The sequence below is a fragment of the Scyliorhinus canicula genome, chromosome 15 (assembly GCF_902713615.1).
Source record: "Scyliorhinus canicula chromosome 15, sScyCan1.1, whole genome shotgun sequence".
Taxonomy (NCBI): domain Eukaryota; kingdom Metazoa; phylum Chordata; class Chondrichthyes; order Carcharhiniformes; family Scyliorhinidae; genus Scyliorhinus; species Scyliorhinus canicula.
The window spans coordinates 74,101,732-74,123,584 of record NC_052160.1 but is presented as its reverse complement, the minus strand read 5'-3'; positions in this window follow the sequence as shown (position 1 = coordinate 74,123,584).

The following is a 21,853-nucleotide window of genomic DNA, read 5'->3' as shown; positions in this document are numbered from 1 at the left end:
ATATCTTCAGATTCCATGCACATTCCCACTACTGTCCTTGACCAGCCCTAACTTCACCTTGGTCATTCTTTTATTCCTCACATAAGTGTAAAAAGCCTTGGGGTTTTCCTTGATCCAATCCACCAAGGACTTCTCATGCCCCCTCCTAGCTCTCCTCAGCCCTTTCTTGAGCTCCTTCTGAGCTATCTTGTATCCTTCAAGTGCCCTAACTGAACCTTGTTTTCCCATCCTTACATAAACCCCCTTCTTCCTCTTGACAAGACATTCAACCTCTTTTGTAAACCATGGTTCCCTCACTCGACCAATTCCTCCCTGCCTGACAGGGACATACATATCAAGGACACGCAGTAGTTGCTCCTTGAACAAACTCCACATCTTAATTGTGCCTATCCCTGACAGTTCCTGTTTCCATCTTATGCTTCCCAATTCTTGTCAAATCGGATTGTCAAACCCTTCCCCCAGTTATAAACCTTGTCCTGCCGTATGTTCCTATCCCTCTCCATTGCTATAGCGAAAGTCACTGAATTGTGGTCACTATCTCCAAAGTGCTCTCCCACAACCAAATCTATCACTTGGCTCGGTTCATTACCCAGTACCAAATCCAATGTGGCCTCGCCTCTTGTCGGTCTATCCACATATTGTGTGAGGAAACCCTCCTGCACACTCTGGATAAAAACAGCCCCATCCAAACTATTCAAATTATAGTGGTTCCAATCAATATTTGGAAACTTAACGTCACCCATGACAACTGCCCTGTGACTACCGCACCTATCCAAAATCTGCATTGCAATCCTTTCCTCCACATCTCTGTTACTGTTTGGAAGCCTATAGAAAATTCCTAACAAAATGACCGCTCCTTTCCTATTTTGAACTTCAGGCCACACTATCTCAGTAGACAGATCCTCCTCAAACTGCATCTCTGCAGCCATTATACTATCCTTGATTAACAGTGCTACTCCTCCACCGCTTTTACCAACTTCCCTAATCTTACAGAAACATCTAAACCCCGGAACCTCCAACAACCATTCATGCCCCCGTTCTATCCACGTCTCCATAGTGACCACAACATCATAGTCCCAGGTACCAATCCATGCTTCAAGCTCACCAACCTTATTCCTGATGCTCCTCGCATTGAAGTCGACACACTTCAAACCACCTTCATGCCTGCAGGTCCACTCTTGTGACCTTGGTACCTTCCTCAGTACTGCACTACCCTCAACTTTGTGAACTCCAGCAACGCCATCTCCTGGACTACAAATCAGTTTCCCATCCCCCTGCCAAATTAGTTTAAACCCCCCTGAAGAGCTGTAGCAAATTTCCCTCCCAGGATATTGGTGCTCCTCTGGTTCAGGTGTAACCCGTCCTGTTTGTACAGGTCCCACCTTCCCCAGAATGTGCTCCAATTATCCGAGTAACTGAAACCCTCCCTCCTACACCATCCCTGTAGCCACGTGTTTAACTGCACTCTCTCCCTGTTCCTCACCTCGCTAGCACGTGGCACTGGCAGCAAACCAGAGATGACAACACGGTCTGTCCTGGCTCTCAGCTTCTACCCTAGCTCCCTGAATTCCTGTTTTACATCCCCGTCCCTTTTCCTACCTATGTTGATGTGGACCACGACGTGTGGCTGCTCCCCCTCCCCCTTAAAGATCCTGCAAACATGATCAGAGACATTACGGACCTTGGCACCCGGGAGGCAACACACCAACTGTGAGCCTCTATTGTTGCCATAGAACCGCCTATCTGTACCTCTAACTATCGAGTCTCCAATAACTAATGCTCTCCTGCTCTTCCCCCTTCGAGGGACAGACTCAGTGCCAGAGACCTGATCACCGTGGCTTACCTCTGGTAGGTCAACCCCCCTCCCCCCCACCCCAACAGTATCCAAAATGGTATACCTGTTATTGAGGGGAACAACCGCAGAGGATCCCTGCACTGACTGTTCTTCTTCCCCCTCCTTTTAAAGGTCAGCCAGCTACCTTCATTTTTCGGAGTAACTGCATCCCTGTAGCTTCTATCTGTAACCGATCCTGCTTCCTGAATGATCCTCAGTTCATCCAGCTCCAGCTCCAGTTCCCTAACACGGTCTTTGCGGAGCTGGAGATGGGTGCACTTCCCGCTGGTGAACTCAGCAGAGCCACTGACGGTGATGAACTCACTCCTGGAGCAAGGTATCCTTTCCTCACAGTCTCAGAAAATTCAAATAAAATATTGGGGTTTCTGTCCAGTATCCTAGCCTCTGTTGGGGTCTGGTCCGGGATTGTAGTATAATGAAGGGAATCGAAGGTTATTGGGGATAAATGGGAATGGGGAACATGAAACACAAACCATGATCAGCCAGGATCTTATCAAATGCCAGAGTAGGCTTGAATGGCTGAATGGCTTCTTACTGCCTCCATTGCATCTGTTTGTATGGTCCGAGCAAGAACCACAAGGTTCTGGGTTCAAGTTCCACTCCAGGCAATCAAGGCTGGCACCATGTAGCGCTGCACAGTCGGAGGTACTGTCTTTCGGCGGAGCTACTAAACTGAGGTCCCATCGGGCTGCTGAGGTGGATGTAAAAGATCCCATGGCTCTATTTCGAGAAACAGCACGGGATGTATCCCTGTGCACTGTCCAATATCTAGCTCCCAATAAATATCACACAAAAAAATATCTGGTCATTATCAAATTTGCAAATGTTGGTGGAATATGATGTTAATCTGTGATGCTGACAAAAACAAAGCAGATGCAGAATCTGTGTGCCTTAGTCCTTGTACCATCGGTTAAACTATTTTCCTTTGTCTATTTATCCAAACCCGTGATGATCTTGTACACCACTATCAAATCTACCCTCAATCTCCCTTGCCTGAGAAGAACAACCCTGTCATAATATCCACTCATGTATATAATGAGGTGCAGACAGGCAGTGGTCGACATACAGGATGACCAGTAAGCACACAACACAGTGCAGCCAATCACCAGACAGGACACTACCACTATAAAGCCAGAGGGCACTAGGTTTCCCGCTCTCTCTGGACCCAGCCACTGAGACAGTCCACGAGCTAGCCAGTGCAAACACCATGTGGTAGCTCGTAAGTCTGGTCGTAAGTCTGGTCAGGCTAATACAAGGTCTCCAGTCAGTTCAGTATAGTGTTGACCCACAGCTGAACATGTATATCAGTTCTATCGTTGAATAAAACAGTGTTGGATTTTCTCCAGTGTTAGACATCTGCTTCTCGCTTCCCTGCATCAAGTGCAGTCCACATCGAACCAGCCTGCCTAACACATCAAACTCCAGCTTCTCCAACCCTAACCTTGTGACTAAACCGCTCTTCTCCGTGAAACCATTCTGCTAAATCTCCCCATTCACCTCTCAAGCACCATCACTTGCCTCAACTATGATGCCCAGAACAGGATGCAGTACTCGTGTTAGTGCCTAACTGGAGATCTTTAATAGCTTAACTTCACTGTCCAAGGTCCCTAGCTAGGTTGCATGCCTCCTCCTCCACAGGGGTCAATATGCAGGTATCAGGGAATCAGGGACACTCCCAACAGTCTTTGCGTGCTCCCCCATGTTACGCACTATGTTGTTTCGCAGGCAGAGAGAAGAATCGGGTATAACTTCAGGACAGCAAAGCCCTACAGGCCTATGACATCTAATTTCACCACCCGAGTAAACGTTCTTGCACTCTTTTGCAACTTTCACGGTATGAATCGGCTCCCTCACATTCAGTCCGCTTGACCACCTGGTGCTGAGGATGGAACCCTAATCCCCCGCCTAGCATACCGCCCCACTCACACATTTACATTGCTTGATGCCATCATGAGTGCCACTTTGCCGTGACCACACTAGAGGCTGTTGACTCGAAGGTTACCCTGAAAAAGATTACACTATTGGTCAACAGGCATTCCTGAAGGGGACATGGGAACTACTGTTTCCATCATTGGGGAACAGACCTTTCAACGTGTCTGAATGGGCATCTTGCCCCTAGGCCTGAGAGACACCAGGTCCAGATAGCGCACATATGCAGGGGAACCGTTGAAGATTATAGGGACCGCTATGACATCAGTTACCTCGGGGCAGCAGACTGCCGCTTACAGTTATAAGAAAGCCAGGACCCAGCCTCTTGGACAGAGTCTGGATTGGCTACAAATTTTTAAACTAGGAACCAGTTCACTGTATGAGGCCTTTGACAAATACCCCAAGGTATTCCACGAAGGCCTTGGTCGAATAAAGGGAGACAGGGCAAAGATTTATGTGGAACTGGTAAAATTATCCCGCATAGTCCTGCACATTATTTAATTTCAAGTTATCATCTAATCCCTCTTGAATGTCATAGAATTTGCAGTGCCAAAGGAGGTCATTCAGCCCATCAAGTTTGCATTGGCCCTTGGAAAGAGCACCCCACCTGAAGTGTTGGCTAGTGTAGACTTGAGAGATGAACAGACACTTCCAACACTGATGAAGGTTCAACTCAATTTTATTAACTACTTCTAACTAACTAACACACGATGACTGTGCGGAGTCTGTGCGTCTTCCCCGTGTGTGCGTGGGTTTCCTCCGGGTGCTCCGGTTTCCTCCAACAGTCCAAAGATGTGCGGGTTAGGTGGATTGGCCATGATAAATTGCCCGTAGTGTCCTAAAAAGTAAGATTAAAGGGGGGGTTGTTGGGTTACGGGTATAGGGTGGATACGTGGGTTTGAGTAGGGTGATCATTGCTCGGCACAACATTGAGGGCCGAAGGGCCTGTTCTGTGCTGTACTGTTCTATCTATCTATGACTGTGGGTCTAAATGATGCTAATTTAAACTAGAGACCTAAGCCTTGTCCAAACCAGTTGATTCTTTCAGCACGTGTTGTGAGTCTGTGCTGGGCTGGATGAGTTCTTGTTACACTCAGAGGCAGCAACCAGAATGAGCGGGAACCGTGGTGCCCTCTGCCTATATAGTGTGTGTATTCTAACTGGTGATTGGCTGCGGTGTATGTACATGTTGATTGGTCCCTGTATGTGTCCATCAGTGTTTGTCTGCACCATGATATACTGGTGTATATTATGACATCTCCCCTTTTATAAAAAAAAATGTTGATATAGGCATGTGATAATAAATAGTGTGGGTGTGTGGAGAATGCACCTAGCTACGTGTGAGGTGCGAAGACATATGTACAAAGCTATATACAGGGAGCAAGACTATTTACAGAGGAAGGTGTCTGTTGCAGATAACTACCATGAACTGGAACAACCAACAAATCTATTTACAAATCACTGGATAACGAATGCAACAATAAAGGATAGAGGAAAAAGAACATTTCAGAAAGTCCACATGTGTACAGAGTTCATAAGTTCAGTCTCTGAGGTGGGCGACAAACTCTGGTTGACCGCCTCAAGGGTGGGGCAATGGCTGGCGCCTCAGGAGCCGGGAGGGCTGCAGCACTGTCAGGGGCAGGCAGAGTGACCAGAAGCGCCACACAGTCCACGGCGGGATCAGTAGAAGAGCTGGTCGGAGGATCCCGTAATGACCTTGGAACCAGGAGAAGAGCATGCCAGTTCCGTCGCCGAATGGATCCATCCAGTAAGCGGACCAGGAAGGAGCGGGGGGCCACCTGCCTTAGAACGACAGCAGGCGCAGACCAGCCACCATCCGGGAGGTGGATGCGAACCTTGTTGCGTGAATGGACGTCGGGAAGGTCAGCGGCCCATGAGTCGTAGGAAGTTTTCTGCTGCAGTTGAGACATGTGCATGCGGGGACATAATCGAGGTTGGGAGTGAGGATCGATGGCACCGTCGTCCTGAGGGTGCGGTTCATTAGTAGCTGAGCAGGCGACAGGACGGTGGAGAGTGGGGCGGAGCGATAGGCTAGCAGAGCAACATGTAAATCTGAGTTGGTGTCGGCGACCTTGCTGAGGAGCCGCTTAATGATGTGGACCCCCTTTTCCGCCTTCCCATTGGATTGGGGATATAGGGGACTGGACGTAACGTGCTCGAAGTTGTAGTGTCGTGCGAAGCCGGCTCATTCCTGGCTCGTGAAACAGGGGCCATTGTCTGACATGACTGTCAGTGGAATGTCTCCTTCCACACCCTGATCATAGCCGAGGATGTGAGATCGTGCAGCCTGATGAACTCCGGGTAACTGGAGAAGTAGTCGATCATGACGGCGTAGTCCCTGCCCAATGCATGGAACAATTCGATGCCCACTTTGGTCCAAGGAGATGTGACGACCTCATGGGGCATCAGGGTCTCCCGTGGTTGGGCGGGCTGAAAACGCTGGCAGGTAGAGCAGTTGAGCACCACATTAGCGATGTCATCATTGATGCCCGGCCAGTAGACGGCTTCTCTGGCCCTGCGGCGGCATTTCTCGATTCCTAAATGGCCTTCATGGAGTTGCTCCAACACTAGCTGGCGCATGCTTTGTGGGATGACGATGCGATCCAATTTCAAGAGCACCCCGTCGACAACCGCCAGGTCATCGTGGACGTTGTAAAATTGCGGGCATTTGCCCTTGAGCCACCCGTCTGACATTAGGCGCATCACTTGCTGCAGAAGTGGATCAGCCGCAGTCTCGCGGCGAATTTGCATCAGTCGTGCATTGGAAGCTGGCAAATGGGAGGCTGCAAACTGAACTTGCATCTATTTGGCAAATGAAGCCATCATGATCACATGGAGTTGTGATCGACCTTGAGAGGGCATCGGCAACGGCAAGGTCCTTGCCAGGGATATAGATCAGTTGAAAGTCGTACCTGTGCAGCTTGAGTAGGATTCGCTGGAGGCGAGGTGTCATGTCATTCAGGTCCTTTTTGATAATATTAACAAGGGGAAGGTGGTCGGTTTCAACCATGAACTGCGAAAATCCATAGATGTAGTCGTGGAACTTCACGACTCCAGTGAGAAGGCCAAGACACTCTTTCTCAATCTGCGCATAGCGCTGCTCTGTGGGAGTCATCGCCTGCGACGCATACGCAACAGGGTCCTCGTCTCCTTGCAGGAGCACGGCACTAATCCCCGACTGACTGGCATCAGTAGAGATTTTGGCCTCTTTGGTCGGGTCGAAAATAGCCAACACTGCGGCCGCAGAAAGCTTGTCCTTCAACTCCTGCCATTCACGCTCGTGAGCAGGGAGCCATCGGAAATCTGTGGCTTTGCGAATCAGGTCTCTGAGGGCCGTGGTGTGTGAGGCAAGATTTGGAATGAACATCCAAAGGAAATTCACCATACCCAGGAACTGGAGGACCGCTTTCTTGTCCTCGGGCATCTTCATGGACGTGATTGCTGCAATCTTGTCCTCATCCGGACGCACCCCTTGGTGGGAGATGTGATTCCCCCAGAAACTTGATACTTGACTGGCCGAAGGAGCATTTGGCCCTATTGATGCGCTGGCCGTGTTCCTGGATGCGCCTGAAAACACGCTTAAGGCGGGCAATGTGTTCCTGCGGGGTGGTTGACCAGATAATAATGTCGTCGACATATACCCAGACGCCGTCGATCCCCTCCATCATCTGCTCCATGATCCGGTGGAAAACCTCAGACGCAGAAATGATGCCGAATGACATCTGGTTGTAGCAGAAGCTGCCAAAGGGTGTGTTGAACGTACACAGCTTCCTGATTGACTCATCCAGTTGGATCTGCCAGAAACCCTTCGAGGCATCCAGTTTTGAGAATAGTTTGGCGTGTGCCATCTTGAACTTGAGCTCCTCACGTTTTGGAATCGGCTAGTGCTCCCGCATGGTATTCTGATTCAGATCTTTATGATCAATACAGATCCGCAGCTCGCCGGACGGTTTCTGACGCAGACCATGGAGCTTACCCAGTCTGTGGGTTCCGTGACCCTAGAAATGACTCCTTGGTCCTGGAGGTCCTGGAGCTGTTGCTTGAGGCGGTCTTTGAGGGGCACTGGTACTCTGCGAGTGCGTGAACGACCGTCGTGACTTTGGGCTTGAGTAAGATTTTATACGTGTACGGGAGCGTGCCCATGCCTTCGAAAACATCATGGTATTGCTGAATGATGAAGTCGAGTTGCGCCCTGAAGTCTGTGTCAGAGGATGCAGACACATCGCTTGAAGAGAGAGAGTGTACTCTCTGCACTAAGTGGAACAGCTTGCATGCCTGGGCACCAAGCAAGGAGGCTTTTGAGGCAGCAACAATCTCAAACGGGAGAATGACTGTGTGAGCACAATATGTCACCTCAAGGCGGCAGGAGCTGCTGGCGGCGATGGCATTGCCATTGTAGTCCAGCAATTTACAGGCAGATGGCAGGACAGCAGGCTGTACGCAGAGCTTGTGAAAATCAGACGACGCGATGAAATTGGCAGAAGCGCCAGTGTCCATGCGGAACCTGGTAAGAAGTCTTACAACACCAGGTTAAAGTCCAACAGGTTTGTTACAAACACGAGCTTTCGGAGCACGGCTCCTTCTTCAGGTGACCTTGTCCTCATCCGGACGCACCCCTTGGTGGGAGATGTGATTCCCCCAGAAACCTGATACTTGACTGGCCGAAGGAGCATTTGGCCCTATTGATGCGCTGGCCGTGTTCCTGGATGCGCCTGAAAACACGCTTAAGGCGGGCAATGTGTTCCTGCGGGGTGGTTGACCAGATAATAATGCGGAACCTGACAGGGGACCGGCTGACCGAAAGGTTGGCACACCACTCATCATCCTGGCTGACGCTGTGGACGGGTTCAGTGTCACGCTTGGGGGACATCCTGTTCGTAGTAACGACGCCGATTTGGAACGGGACCTGTGAGTCATTGCAGACATAGTCGGAATCCAGGTCTAGAGTAGGTTCATTGATGGCAGGCTGGATAGCCTTGACGTCTCTGTGGGGCTGGGTGGACCTCCTAAAAACAGCAGGCATGGAAGATCTGCACATTGCAATGTAGTGGCCTCTTTTGTCACAGCAGGCAGCGTCGGGTTTTCGCTGGACATTGCCGCTTTAAGGGGTCGGAGCCGCAGTTGCCACACGCCGGAGCTTCGGGACGTTTGTCGCGCCACTGCGCATGCGCGGGGCGATCCAGCATAGCGTGCACCTGCGCAAAACGGTCGGTTACGCCAGCACGCACGCTGCGTGTAAGCACGGGACTCCGCAAAAAGTGCGCAAAATGGCCACCATCGTTCAGATCCAGAGCCTGAAAAGATTTAATCATTTGGACCCGTTCTGCCTCGTAAGGGGCTTGCCGCGTCGTTTCAGCAGCCTGGATGCAGGACTAGCGCGTGGAGGCATGTTCATGACGTACACAGGTCTCAATGGCCATGGAGAGAGTGAGCTGCTTTACTTTTAGTAGCTGCTGGCGCAGGGGCTCAGATTGAACACCAAAAACAATCTGGTCACGGAGCATGGAGTCAAAGGTGGACCCGTAGTTGCAGGACTGCGCAAGGCCGCGAAGGTGGGTAATAAAGGACTGGAAAGGCTCGTCCTTACCCTGAATTCGCTGCTGAAACATGTATCTCTCGAAGCTCTTGTTGGCCTCGACGGCTCAGTGGCTGTCGAACTTCAGAATTATCGTCTTGAACTTAGATTTTGTTATGCTTCTTGAAAGAATGCTCGAAGTCGTCTTTAGGTTAAGGATGATTTATTGTGTCCCACAATAAATTACAGATTACACTTGAGAAAAGGCTGCTCTTCAATGTTCTGCAACTAGGCCCCAAACAGACTAGCACCCTTCAGTTTCTTGCACCTCGTGCCACTCCAACCCCTCCGGTTTCAAGTGGCGGAGGCGGGCCTTCGGCGTTCCTTTTATGGGTGTCCCCGCGCTGCCCCCTGGTGACTCAGGCGAGGATCACCACATCCCCCTTCTTCACTTTTTTTTTTTTTTTTTTCGTAGTTGCAGAGCTGTAGTAAAACACAAAGGTAAAGAGTTAGGTTTATATATATATATACACAGAACAGGGCAGGGCGATGCATTTGTCAGTCCATGTTCACAGGTTCAGACGGTCAGGTGCACGTCTGATCCGTGTAGACCTCCTGAGTGGGCTTGGAGATCCAGGGTCGTTTGTGTCCGTGCGGACATCTGCTGCTGGGGTGTCAGGAAGATGTATGACCGTGTCCTGTGGATCCAGTGTGTCCTGCAGATCGAGTGTCGGAAGGACCCGTGGACGAGGTGTGACCTTCAGAAGGTCTCGCCGATTTCGTCGAACCATTGTTCCATCATCCGACTGCACGACGTAGGACCGTGGCGATGTTAGGCGGAGGACCACCGCCATTTTGGACCAACCCCCAGCTGGGTTTCGCAGCCTCACTGTGTCGCCGATGGCCAACGGTGGCAGTACCTTGGCCTGCTTGTCATAGTGCTGCTTTTGCGCTTGGCGCTGTTGACGCATTTGATCCAGGACAGGCGAGTGATCAGGATTGGTGAAGTGTAGCGCTGGTAAAGTTGTCCGCACATCCCTGTTGAAAAGCATCTGAGCTGGTGACAGTCCCGAGCTCAAAGGTGACGAACGGTACGATAGGAGGGCCAAGTGTACGTCAGATTTTGAGTCCGCAGCCTTGCTGATGAGTTGCTTGACTATGTGGACACCTTTCTCCACCCTGCCATTCGATTGCGGAAAGTGGGGACTCGACGTTATGTGCTGGAAATTGTAAATCTTGGCGAAGTCCGTCCACTCCCAGCTGGCAAAACAAGGACCATTGTCGGACATGACCGTCCGTGGGATGCCATGCCTGGAGAAAGTTTCTTTGCAGGCCTTGATGACGGCTGCTGCTGTGAGATCCGGGAGTTGCAGGACTTCCGGGAAGTTGGAGAAGTAGTCAATGATCAGGACATAGTTGCGGCCCATGGAGTGGAACAAATCAATGCCCACTTTGTCCCATGGTGACGTGGCCATCTCATGCTGCTGCAGTGGCTCCTTGCATTGCGCCGGTCGATGTCTTTGGCACGTGTCACAGGAGAGCACCATGTTGGTGATGTCCTCGTTAATCCCTGGCCAGTAAACAGATTGGCGCGCTCTCCTTTTGCATTTTTCGGCACCAAGGTGCCCTTCGTGAATCCTGTGGAGGATGTCCGCCCGGAGAGCCATTGGAATGACGATCCTGTCGTTCCGCAGTATAATGCCATCGACCACGGATAGTTCAGTCTTGACATTCTGGAACTGTGGGCACCGCCCCTTTGGCCAGCCATGCTGCAGGTTGTGTAGGACTTGAAGGAGGGTGGCGTCCTCCTGTGTCGCCTGACGAATTTGCTGCAGCTTCTCGTCCGTTGCCGGGAGCGTCTCCTTGCACCACTGTGCATGAGCTTCCACATCATTGATGGACGCCAGTGGCGGGTTGTCAGCGTCCATGGCTCGTGATAACGTGTCAGCTATCACAAGGTCCTTGCCAGGGGTGTAGACCAGCGTGAAGTCGTACCTGCGCAACTTCATCATCATGCGCTGTAGGCGCGGCGTCATATCATTGAGGTCCTTGTCAATGATATTGACCAGCGGCCTATGATCCGTTTCCACGATGAAAGTGGGGAGACCGTACACATAGTGGTGGAATTTGGTCACTCCTGTTATTAGCCCTAGGCACTCCTTTTCTATCTGTGCATACCTGCACTCTGTGGCGGTCATCGCCCGTGAAGCGTAAGCCACTGGAACCCAGTCCAACTGGTCATCCTGTTGCAGTAGCACAGCACCAATCCCATGTTGACTGGCGTCAGTGGAGATCTTGGTAGGTTTCACCGGGTCAAAAAATGCAAGCGTTGGAGCTGCCATCAGCTGGTATCTTAGATCATCCCATTCAGCCTGGTGAGCCTGGGTCCAGGCAAACTCCGTGTCCTTCCTTGTCACGTTCCTCAACGCCTTTGTCCGTGCTGCCAGGTTGGGTATGAATTTACCAAGGAAGTTGACGAATCCCAGGAACCTTAGAACCGCTTTCTTGTCCTGTGGTCGCTGCATGCTCTGAATTGCAGCGATCTTCTCAGCGTCCGGCTTCACCCCGTGCTCTGAGATTGTGTCGCCCAGGAATGTCAGAGAGGACTGTGCGAAAGTGCACTTGGCCCGGTTGAGCTTGAGTCCAAAGTGGTGTATCCTCTGGAAGACTTGCTTCACCCTCGCAATATGGTCTTTCTCCGTCGCCGACCATATGATGATGTCATCCACATAGACACGTACGCCTTCGATGCCTTCTACCATCTGCTCCATGATTCTGTGGAATATTTCGGATGCAGATATAATGCCGAAGGGCATCCGATTATAGCAGTACCTTCCAAACGGCGTGTTGAAGGTGCATAGCAGGCGGCTGGACTCATCGAGCTGCATTTGCCAGAAACCCTGTGAGGCATCAAGCTTGGTGAAGATGCGAGCTTTTGCCATTTCGCTCGTGATTTCCTCGCGCTTGGGGATCGGGTAGTGTTCCCTGCGAATGTTCTTATTCAGGTCTTTGGGATCTAGACAGATCCGAAGTTCACCAGACGGCTTCTTGACGCACACCAGCGAGCTGACCCAGTCGGTCGGCTGTGTGACTCTTGAGATGACGCCTTGAGTCTGGAGACGCTGAAGTTCGGCTTTTAGCTTGTCCCGCAATGGAGCCGGGACCCTCCGTGGGGCATGAACAACCGGTATGGCTGTCTCTTTGAGCAAGATTCTGTACGTGTAGGGCAGTGTACCCATGCCCGAGAAAACGTCGGGGTAGTCGGTGAGTAGCAGCTGTATGTCCTCGTAAATGCGTGATGATGCAGCCGTGTGCATGAAAATCCGCTGAATGAGCTGCAAATCCTTGCAGGCTTGAGCGCCGAGCAGCGAGGACCTGTTGTCTTCCACAATCTCAAAGCGTAGGCCTGTTACGACAGTTTTGTTGGCAACTTGTAGGTGGCAGGATCCCTTGGAGATGATCGGGTTGCCGTTGTAGTCAGTGAGCTTGCATGCTGCAGGTAACACCTCGTGCGTCCCTGGGACCGATGCGAGATCTTTGCTCGTTAGCAAGTTTGCTGAGGCTCCCGTGTCCAGTTTGAACGTGATGGGGAAGTCCTGTACGTGCACCGTGGCAGTCCATTCACTTGCAGAGTTGATGGCATGCACGTGTCGAGGTTGTGTCGTCAGCGCCTGTGGTCCCGCTGTGGCATTAATAATGCCAATGCTGTACGTGTGCTCCCAGGAGTTGAATTCTTCATGGTCGGAAAAATTGTCGTCGGGAGCCTGAGTGTTCGTGACATCAACTGTGCGGACTTTCAGGTTGCCATGCCGTTGAGTGGACGAGTGAAATTTAGCTGTGGATTGACATTGGGAGGCGAAGTGATTCATTTTTGAACACTTTCTGCACCTTTTTCCTTGGGCAGGACATTGCCCTTTTAAGTGGGAGGAGCCGCAGTAATGACACGTCATGACGTCATGCGTATGCTGCGTTCGCGCATGCGCATTGCGGTTTTCAGACCAGGGCCGGTATTGCGAGTAGTGCGCATGCGCGGACCGATCACTTCCGGGATCGCGTCTTTCAGGACGGTGCGCATGCGCAGACGGGCCAGAGAACGGAAGAGACGGCCTGGAAAACGGAAGAGACGACCTGTGAGGGGAATTCACCATCTTTATATCGTCCTCGTGGTGGATGTTTTGTAAGGAATGTTTTTCAAATAGCTCCTGTACCTGCTGCATTTTCTGCTCCTGTAACAAGCATTTTTCTATGGTAGTTTTTAGTGTTAAATCGTTTTGCAGTAATAGTGAGTCTCTTAGTTTTTTGTCAGCAAGACCATAGATTAGCTGATCTCTGATGAGTGAGTTTGTTAAATCACCAAAGTTGCAGCCTTGTGCCAGCAAGCGTAACTCTGTGACCAAGTGGGTGATAGTCTCCCCTTGTTTTTGGAGTCTGTGACGGAGGGTGAATCTTTCAATGATTTCATTGGATTGAGACTTATAGTGTTCATCCAATTTTGCCATTATCACTTGAAACTTAGTTTTGTCTTCAGTATCCGCATATGTGAACGAGTTATATGTGTCTACCAGTTGCTGGCCACACGATGTGATTAAAAGTGCAATTTTCTTTCCATCGGTGGCTGTATGTAAGTCCTGAGCTAACAAGTACATTTCAAATTGTTTTATGAACATTTTCCAATTATAATTTAAATTACCTGTAGCTCTCATTGGCGCTGGAAGTACCGTGTGTTCCATTGTTGCAGAAAGTCGTCTGAAGTTGAGAGGCTGCAAAGTCTGGTGGCCTGCCTGTTGCTGGTGTTTCTTCTTTGTCTGCTGTCTTTTTCTTTCTTTGTCTTGCTGGTAGCGCTGGTTCCCTCTGTTCAGAGAATCCACTCCTGTACCATGTTATGCTTCTTGAAAGAATGCTCGAAGTCGTCTTTAGGTTAAGGATGATTTATTGTGTCCCACAATAAATTACAGATTACACTTGAGAAAAGGCTGCTCTTCAATGTTCTGCAACTAGGCCCCAAACAGACTAGCACCCTTCAGTTTCTTGCACCTCGTGCCACTCCAACCCCTCCGGTTTCAAGTGGCGGAGGCGGGCCTTCGGCGTTCCTTTTATGGGTGTCCCCGCGCTGCCCCCTGGTGACTCAGGCGAGGATCACCACAGATTTGTCCTTCCCCTCATCAAAGGTGAGCGAGTTGTAAATGTGCAGAGCGTGGTCACCGGCTGTGAAGAGGAAGAGAGCAATCTTCTGTGCTTCCGAGGCAGGTCCTTGGCTTCGAGGCGCAGCTGGAAGCGCTGTTTGAAAAGTTTCCGGTTCGAACCCAGATTCCCTGCAATGCGGAGAGGCGGCGGCGGGCGAACGGAGTCCATTCTGTAGGATGGCGCGAGACTGGTGGAAGGCAGATCACTGAAAGGTAGGTCTCAGAAGTGCGAGCATCCCTCAACTTCTGGTACCATGAAGTGTTGGCTAGTGTAGACTTGAGAGATGAACAGACACTTCCAACACTGATGAAGGTTCAACTTAATTTTATTCACTACTTCTAACTCACGAACACACGATGACTGTGGGTCTAAATTATGCTCATTTAAACTAGAGACCGAAGCCTTATCCAAACCAGTTGATTCTTTAAGCACTTGTTGTGAGTCTGTGCTGGGCTGGATCAGTCCTTGTTACACTCAGAGGCAGCACCCAGAATGAGCGGGAACCGTGGTGCCCTCTGCCTTTATAGTGTGTGTATTCTAACTGGTGATTGGCTGCGGTGTATGTACATGTTGATTAGTCCCTGTGTGTGTCCATCAGTGTGTGCCTGCACCATGATATACTGGTGTATATTATGACATCCCCCCATTTATAAAAAAAATGTTGATATAGGCATGTGATAATAAATAGTGTGGGTGTGTGGAGAATGCACCTAGCTACGTGTGAGGTGCGAAGACATATGTACAAAGCTATATACAGGGAGCAAGACTATTTACAGAGGAAGGTGCCTGTTGCAGATAACTACCATGAACTGGAACAACCAACAAATCTATTTACAAATCACTGGATAACGAATGCAACAATAAAGGATATAGGAAAAAGAACATTTCAGAAACTCCACATGTGTACAGAGTTCATAAGTTCAGTCTCTGAGGTGGGCGACGAACTCTGGTTGACCGCCTCAAGGGTGGGGCAATGGCTGGCGCCTCAGGAGCCGGGAGGGCTGCAGCACTGTCAGGGGCAGGCAGAGTGACCAGAAGCGCCACACAGTCCACGGCGGGATCAGTAGAAGAGCTGGTCGGAGGATCCCGTAATGACCTTGGAACCAGGAGAAGAGCACGCCAGTTGCGTCGCCGAATGGATCCATCCAGTAAGCGGACCAGGAAGGAGCGAGGGGCCACCTGCCTTAGAACGACAGCAGGCGCAGACCAGCCACCATCCGGGAGGTGGATGCGAACCTTGTCGCGTGGATGGACGTTGGGAAGGTCAGCGGCCCATGAGTCGTAGGAAGTTTTCTGCTGCAGTTGAGACATGTGCATGCGGGGACATAATCGAGGTTGGGAGTGAGGATCGATGGCACCGTCGTCCTGAGGGTGCGGTTCATTAGTAGCTGAGCAGGCGACAGGACGGTGGAGAGTGGGGCGGAGCGATAGGCTAGCAGAGCAACATGTAAATCTGAGTTGGTGTCGGCGACCTTGCTGAGGAGCCGCTTAATGATGTCGACCCCCTTTTCCGCCTTCCCATTGGATTGGGGGTATAGGGGACTGGACGTAACGTGCTCGAAGTTGTAGTGTCGTGCGAAGCCGGCTCATTCCTGGCTCGTGAAACAGGGGCCATTGTCTGACATGACTGTCAGTGGAATGTCTCCTTACACACCCTGATCATAGCCGAGGATGTGAGATCGTGCAGCCTGATGAACTCCGGGTAACTGGAGAAGTAGTCGATCATGACGGCGTAGTCCCTGCCCAATGCATGGAACAATTCGATGCCCACTTTGGTCCAAGGAGATGTGACGAGCTCATGGGGCATCAGGGTCTCCCGTGGTTGGGTGGGCTGAAAACGCTGGCAGGTAGAGCAGTTGAGCACCACATTAGCGATGTCATCATTGATGCCCGGCCAGTAGACGGCTTCTCTGGCCCTGAGGCGGCACTTCTCGATTCCTAAATGGCCTTCATGCAGTTGCTCCAACACTAGCTGGCGCATGCTTTGTGGGATGACGATGCGATCCAATTTCAAGAGCACCCCGTCGACAACCGCGAGGTCGTCGCGGACGTTGTAAAATTGCGGGCATTGGCCCTTGAGCCACCCGTCTGACATTAGGCGCATCACTTGCTGCAGAATTGGATCAGCCGCAGTCTCGCGGCGAATTTGCATCAGTCGTGCATTGGAAGCTGGCAAATGGGAGGCTGCAAGCTGAACTTGCATTTATTTGGCAAATGAAGCCATCATGGTCACATGGAGTTGTGATCGACCTTGAGAGGGCATCGGCAACGGCAAGGTCCTTGCCAGGGATATAGATCAGTTGAAAGTCGTACCTGTGCAGCTTGAGTGGGATTCGCTGGAGGCGAGGTGTCATGTCGAGCACTTTTCCAGGAGACACATCCGGAGTGAGACTCATACAGAGTGGGAGATTTAAACTTGGTAATTTGGTGCAGTGAGGTAAATCAGCAAAGGTAAGTGGAAAACCTAATTCTGCTGTTTTTCAGTTAAAAGTGCAGTGTGGAGCTGAGTGTCTGATTGGTTGAAGCTGCCCCCACCCTAATTGCTGAGAGGCAGTTATCTGTCAATCACCTGAGGCCTGTTGAGGCCTGTTTAGGGGCACATTGTATTATTCTCTTTGAAGTTAAGGTTTTTTTTGAGTCATCGGTTAGCTGAGGTCTGTATAAAAGACAGACAGAGAGCGCACACAGTAAGCGAGCACTTTTCCAGGAGACACATCCGGAGTGAGACTCATACAGAGTGGGAGATTTGAACTTGGTAATTTGGTGCAGTGAGGTAAATCAGCAAAGGTAAGTGGAAAATCTAATTCTGCTGTTTTTCAGTTAAAAGTGCAGTGTGGAGCTTAGTGTCTGATTGGTTGAAGCTGCCCCCACCCTAATTGCTGAGGGGCAGTTATCTATCAATCACCTGAGGCCTGTTGAGGCCTGTTTAGGGGCACATTGTATTATTCTCTTTGAAGTTAAGGTTTTTTTGAGTCATCGGTTAGCTGAGGTCTGTATAAAAGACAGACAGAGAGTGCACATAGTAAGCGAGCACTTTTCCAGGAGACTTATCCGGAGTGAGACTCATACAGAGTGGGAGATTTAAACTTGGTAATTTGGTGCAGTGAGGTAATTCGGTGCAGAGTGTGAGGAGGTGCTTTTTAACCCTGGTAAGTGACTGGTAAGCAGTCTCTCTTTTTCTTTTCATTGTCTAATTTATTTATTTTTATTTTGAAATTGTAGTTGTTTAAGTTTACCAAGGGTTTAAGACATGGCAGGAGATCCCAGACCTGTGTCATGCTCCTCGTGTGCGATGTGGGAGCTCAGGGACACGTCCACTGTCCCTGGCTCCTTCACGTGCAAGAAGTGTGTTCAGTTGCAGCTCTTGTTAGACCGCTTGATGGCTCTGGAGCTGCGGATGGACTCACTTTGGAGCATCCGCGATGCTGAGGAGGTCGTGGATAGCACGTTTAGCGAGTTGGTCACACCGCAGGTGAAGGTTACTGAGGGAGATAGAAAATGGGTGACCAAAAGAAAGAGCAAGAGTAGGAAGGCAGTGCAGGTGTCCCCTGCGGTCATCTCCCTGAAAAACAGATATACCGCTTTGGATACTGTTGAGGGAGATGGCTCACCAGGGGAAGGCAGCAGCAGCCAGGTTCATGGCACCGTGGCTGGCTCTGCTGCACAGCAGGGCAGGAAGAAAAATGGCAGGGCTATAGTGATAGGGGACTCGATCGTAAGGGGAATAGACAGGCGGTTCTGTGGACGCAATCGAGACTCCAGGATGGTATGTTGCCTCCCTGGTGCAAGGGTCAAGGATGTCTCGGAGCGGCTGCAGGACATTCTGGGGGGGGGAGGGTGAACAGCCAGCTGTCGTGGTGCACATAGGCACCAACGATATAGGTAAAAAACGGGATGAGGTCCTACAAGCGGAATTCAGGGAGTTAGGAGTTAAACTAAAAAGTAGGACCTCAAAGGTAGTAATCTCTGGATTGCTACCAATGCCACGAGCTAGTCAGAGTAGGAATGTCAGGATAGAAAGGATGAATGCGTGGCTCGAGAGATGGTGCAAGAGGGAGGGATTCAAATTCCTGGGGCATTGGGACCGGTCCTGGGGGAGGTGGGACCAGTACAAACCGGACGGTCTGCACTTGGGCAGGACTGGAACCGATGTCTAGAGCTGTTGGGGAGGGTTTAAACTAATGTGGCAGGGGGATGGGAACCAATGCTGGAAGTTGGAAGGTAGTAAAACAGGGACAGAAACAAAAGGAAGTAAGGGGAAAAGTGCAAGGCAGAGAAGACATAGTCAGAAATCCATAAGGGCGACAGTACAAGGTACAGTGACTGAGGGGAGCACAGTGAATAGGCCCAGTAATAACAAAAGGAATAAAACTGGAGATGTTAAGATTCAAAACAGAGGTAAAAAAACCAACATAAGTGTACTTTACCTGAATGCTCGTAGTATTCGGAATAAAGTAAATGAGTTGGTGGCACAAATCATCGTGAATGACTATGATTTAGTGCCCATTACTGAAACATGGTTAAAGGATGGTCAAGACTGGGAGTTAAATATCCGAGGGTATCAAACTATTCGGAAGGACAGAGTGGATGGTAAGGGAGGTGGTGTTGCTCTGTTATTTAAGGATGACATCCGGGCAATAGTAAGGGATGACATCGGTGCTATGGAGGATAAGGTTGAATCCATTTGGGTGGAAATCAGGAATAGTAAGGCGAAAAAGTCACTGATAGGAGTAGTCTATCGGCCACCAAATAGTAACGAGATGGTGGGGCAGGCAATAAACAAAGAAATAACTGATGCATGTAGAAATGGTACAGCAGTTATCATGGGGGATTTTAATCTACATGTCGATTGGTTTAACCAGGTCGGTCAAGGCAACCGTGAGGAGGAGTTTATAGAATGTATCCGCGATAGTTTCCTAGAACAGTATGTAATGGAGCCTACGAGGGAACAAGCGGTCCTAGATCTTGTCCTGTGTAATGAGACAGGATTGATTCATGATCTCATAGTTAGGGATCCTCTCGGAAGGAGCGATCACAATATGGTGGAATTTAAAATACAGATGGAGGGTGTGAAAGTAAAATCAAATAGTAGTGTTTTGTGTTTAAACAAAGGAGATTACAAGGGGATGAGAGAAGAACTAGCTAAGGTAGACTGGGAGCTAAGACTTTATGGTGGAACAGTTGAGGAACAGTGGAGAACCTTCCAAGCGATTTTTCACAGTGCTCAGCAAAGGTTTATACCAACAAAAAGGAAGGACAGAAGAAAGAGGGAAAATCGACCGTGGATATCTAAGGAAATAAGGGAGAGTATCAAATTGAAGGAAAAAGCATATAAAGTGGCAAAGATTGCTGGGAGATTAGAGGACTGGGAAATCTTTAGGGGGCAACAGAAAGCTACTAAAAAAGCTATAAAGAAGAGTAAGATAGAGTATGAGAGTAAACTTGCTCAGAATATAAAAACAGACAGTAAAAGTTTTTACAAATATATAAGACAAAAAAGAGTGGCTAAGGTAAATATTGGTCCTTTAGAGGATGAGAAGGGATTAATAATAATGGGAAATGAGGAAATGGCTGAGGAACTGAACAGGTTTTTTGGGTCGGTCTTCACAGTGGAAGACACAAATAACATGCCAGCGACTGATAGAAATGAGGCTATGACAGGTGAGGACCTTGAGAGGATTGTTATCACTAAGGAGGGAGTGATGGGCAAGCTAATGGGGCTAAAGGTAGACAAGTCTCCTGGCCCTGATGGAATGCATCCCAGAGTGCTAAAAGAGATGGCTAGGAAAATTGCAGATGCACTAGTGATAATTTACCGAAGTTCACTAGACTCTGGGGTGGTCCCGGTGGATTGGAAATTAGCAAACATGACGCCACTGTTTAAAAAAGGAGGTAGGCAGAAAGCAGGAAATTATAGGCCAGTGAGTTTAACTTCGGTAATAGGGAAGATGCTGGAATCTATCATCAAGGAAGAAATTGCGAGGCATCTGGATAGAAATTGTCCCATTGGGCAGACGCAGCATGGGTTCGTTAAAGGCAGGTCATGCCTAACTAATTTAGTGGAATTTTTTGAGGACATTACCAGTGCAGTAGATAACGGGGAGCCGATGGATGTGGTATATCTGGATTTCCAGAAAGCCTTTGACAAGGTGCCACACAAAAGGTTGCTGCATAAGATAAAGATGCATGGCATTAAGGGTAAAGTAGTAGCATGGATAGAGGATTGGTTAATTAATAGAAAGCAAAGAGTAGGGATAAATGGGTGTTTCTCTGGTTGGCAATCAGTAGCTGGTGGTGTCCCTCAGGGATCCGTGTTGGGCCCACAATTGTTCACAATTTACATTGATGATTTGGAGTTGGGGACCAAGGGCAATGTGTCCAAATTTGCAGATGACACTAAGATGAGTGGTAAAGCGAAAAGTGCAGAGGATACTGGAAGTCTGCAGAGGGATTTGGATAGGTTAAGTGAATGGGCTCGGGTCTGGCAGATGGAATACAATGTTGACAAATGTGAGGTTATCCATTTTGGTAGGAATAACAGCAAACGGGATTATTATTTAAACGATAAAATATTAAAGCATGCCGCTGTTCAGAGAGACTTGGGTGTGCTAGTGCATGAGTCACAGAAGGTTGGTTTACAAGTGCAACAGGTGATTAAGAAGGCAAATGGAATTTTGTCCTTCATTGCTAGAGGGATGGAGTTTAAGACTAGGGAGGTTATGTTGCAATTGTATAAAGTGTTAGTGCGGCCACACCTGGAGCATTGTGTTCAGTTTTGGTCTCTTTACTTGAGAAAGGACGTACTGGCGCTGGAGGGTGTGCAGAGGAGATTCACTAGTTTAATCCCAGAGCTGAAGGGGTTGGATTATGAGGAGAGGTTGAGTAGACTGGGACTGTACTCGTTGGAATTTAGAAGGATGAGGGGGGATCTTATAGAAACATTTAAAATTATGAAGGGAATAGATAGGATAGATGCGGGCAGGTTGTTTCCACTGGCGGGTGACAGCAGAACTAGGGGGCATAGCCTCAAAATAAGGGGAAGTAGATTTAGGACTGAGTTTAGGAGGAACTTCTTCACCCAAAGGGTTGTGAATCTATGGAATTCCTTGCCCAGTGAAGCAGTTGAGGCTCCTTCATTACATGTTTTTAAGGTAAAGATAGATAGTTTTTTGAAGAATAAAGGGATTAAGGGTTATGGTGTTCGGGCTGGAAAGTGGAGCTGAGTCCACAAAAGATCAGCCATGATCTAATTGAATGGCGGAGCAGGCTCGAGGGGCCAGATGGCCTACTCCTGCTCCTAGTTCTTATGTTCTTATGTCATTCAGGTCCTTTTTGATAATATTAACAAG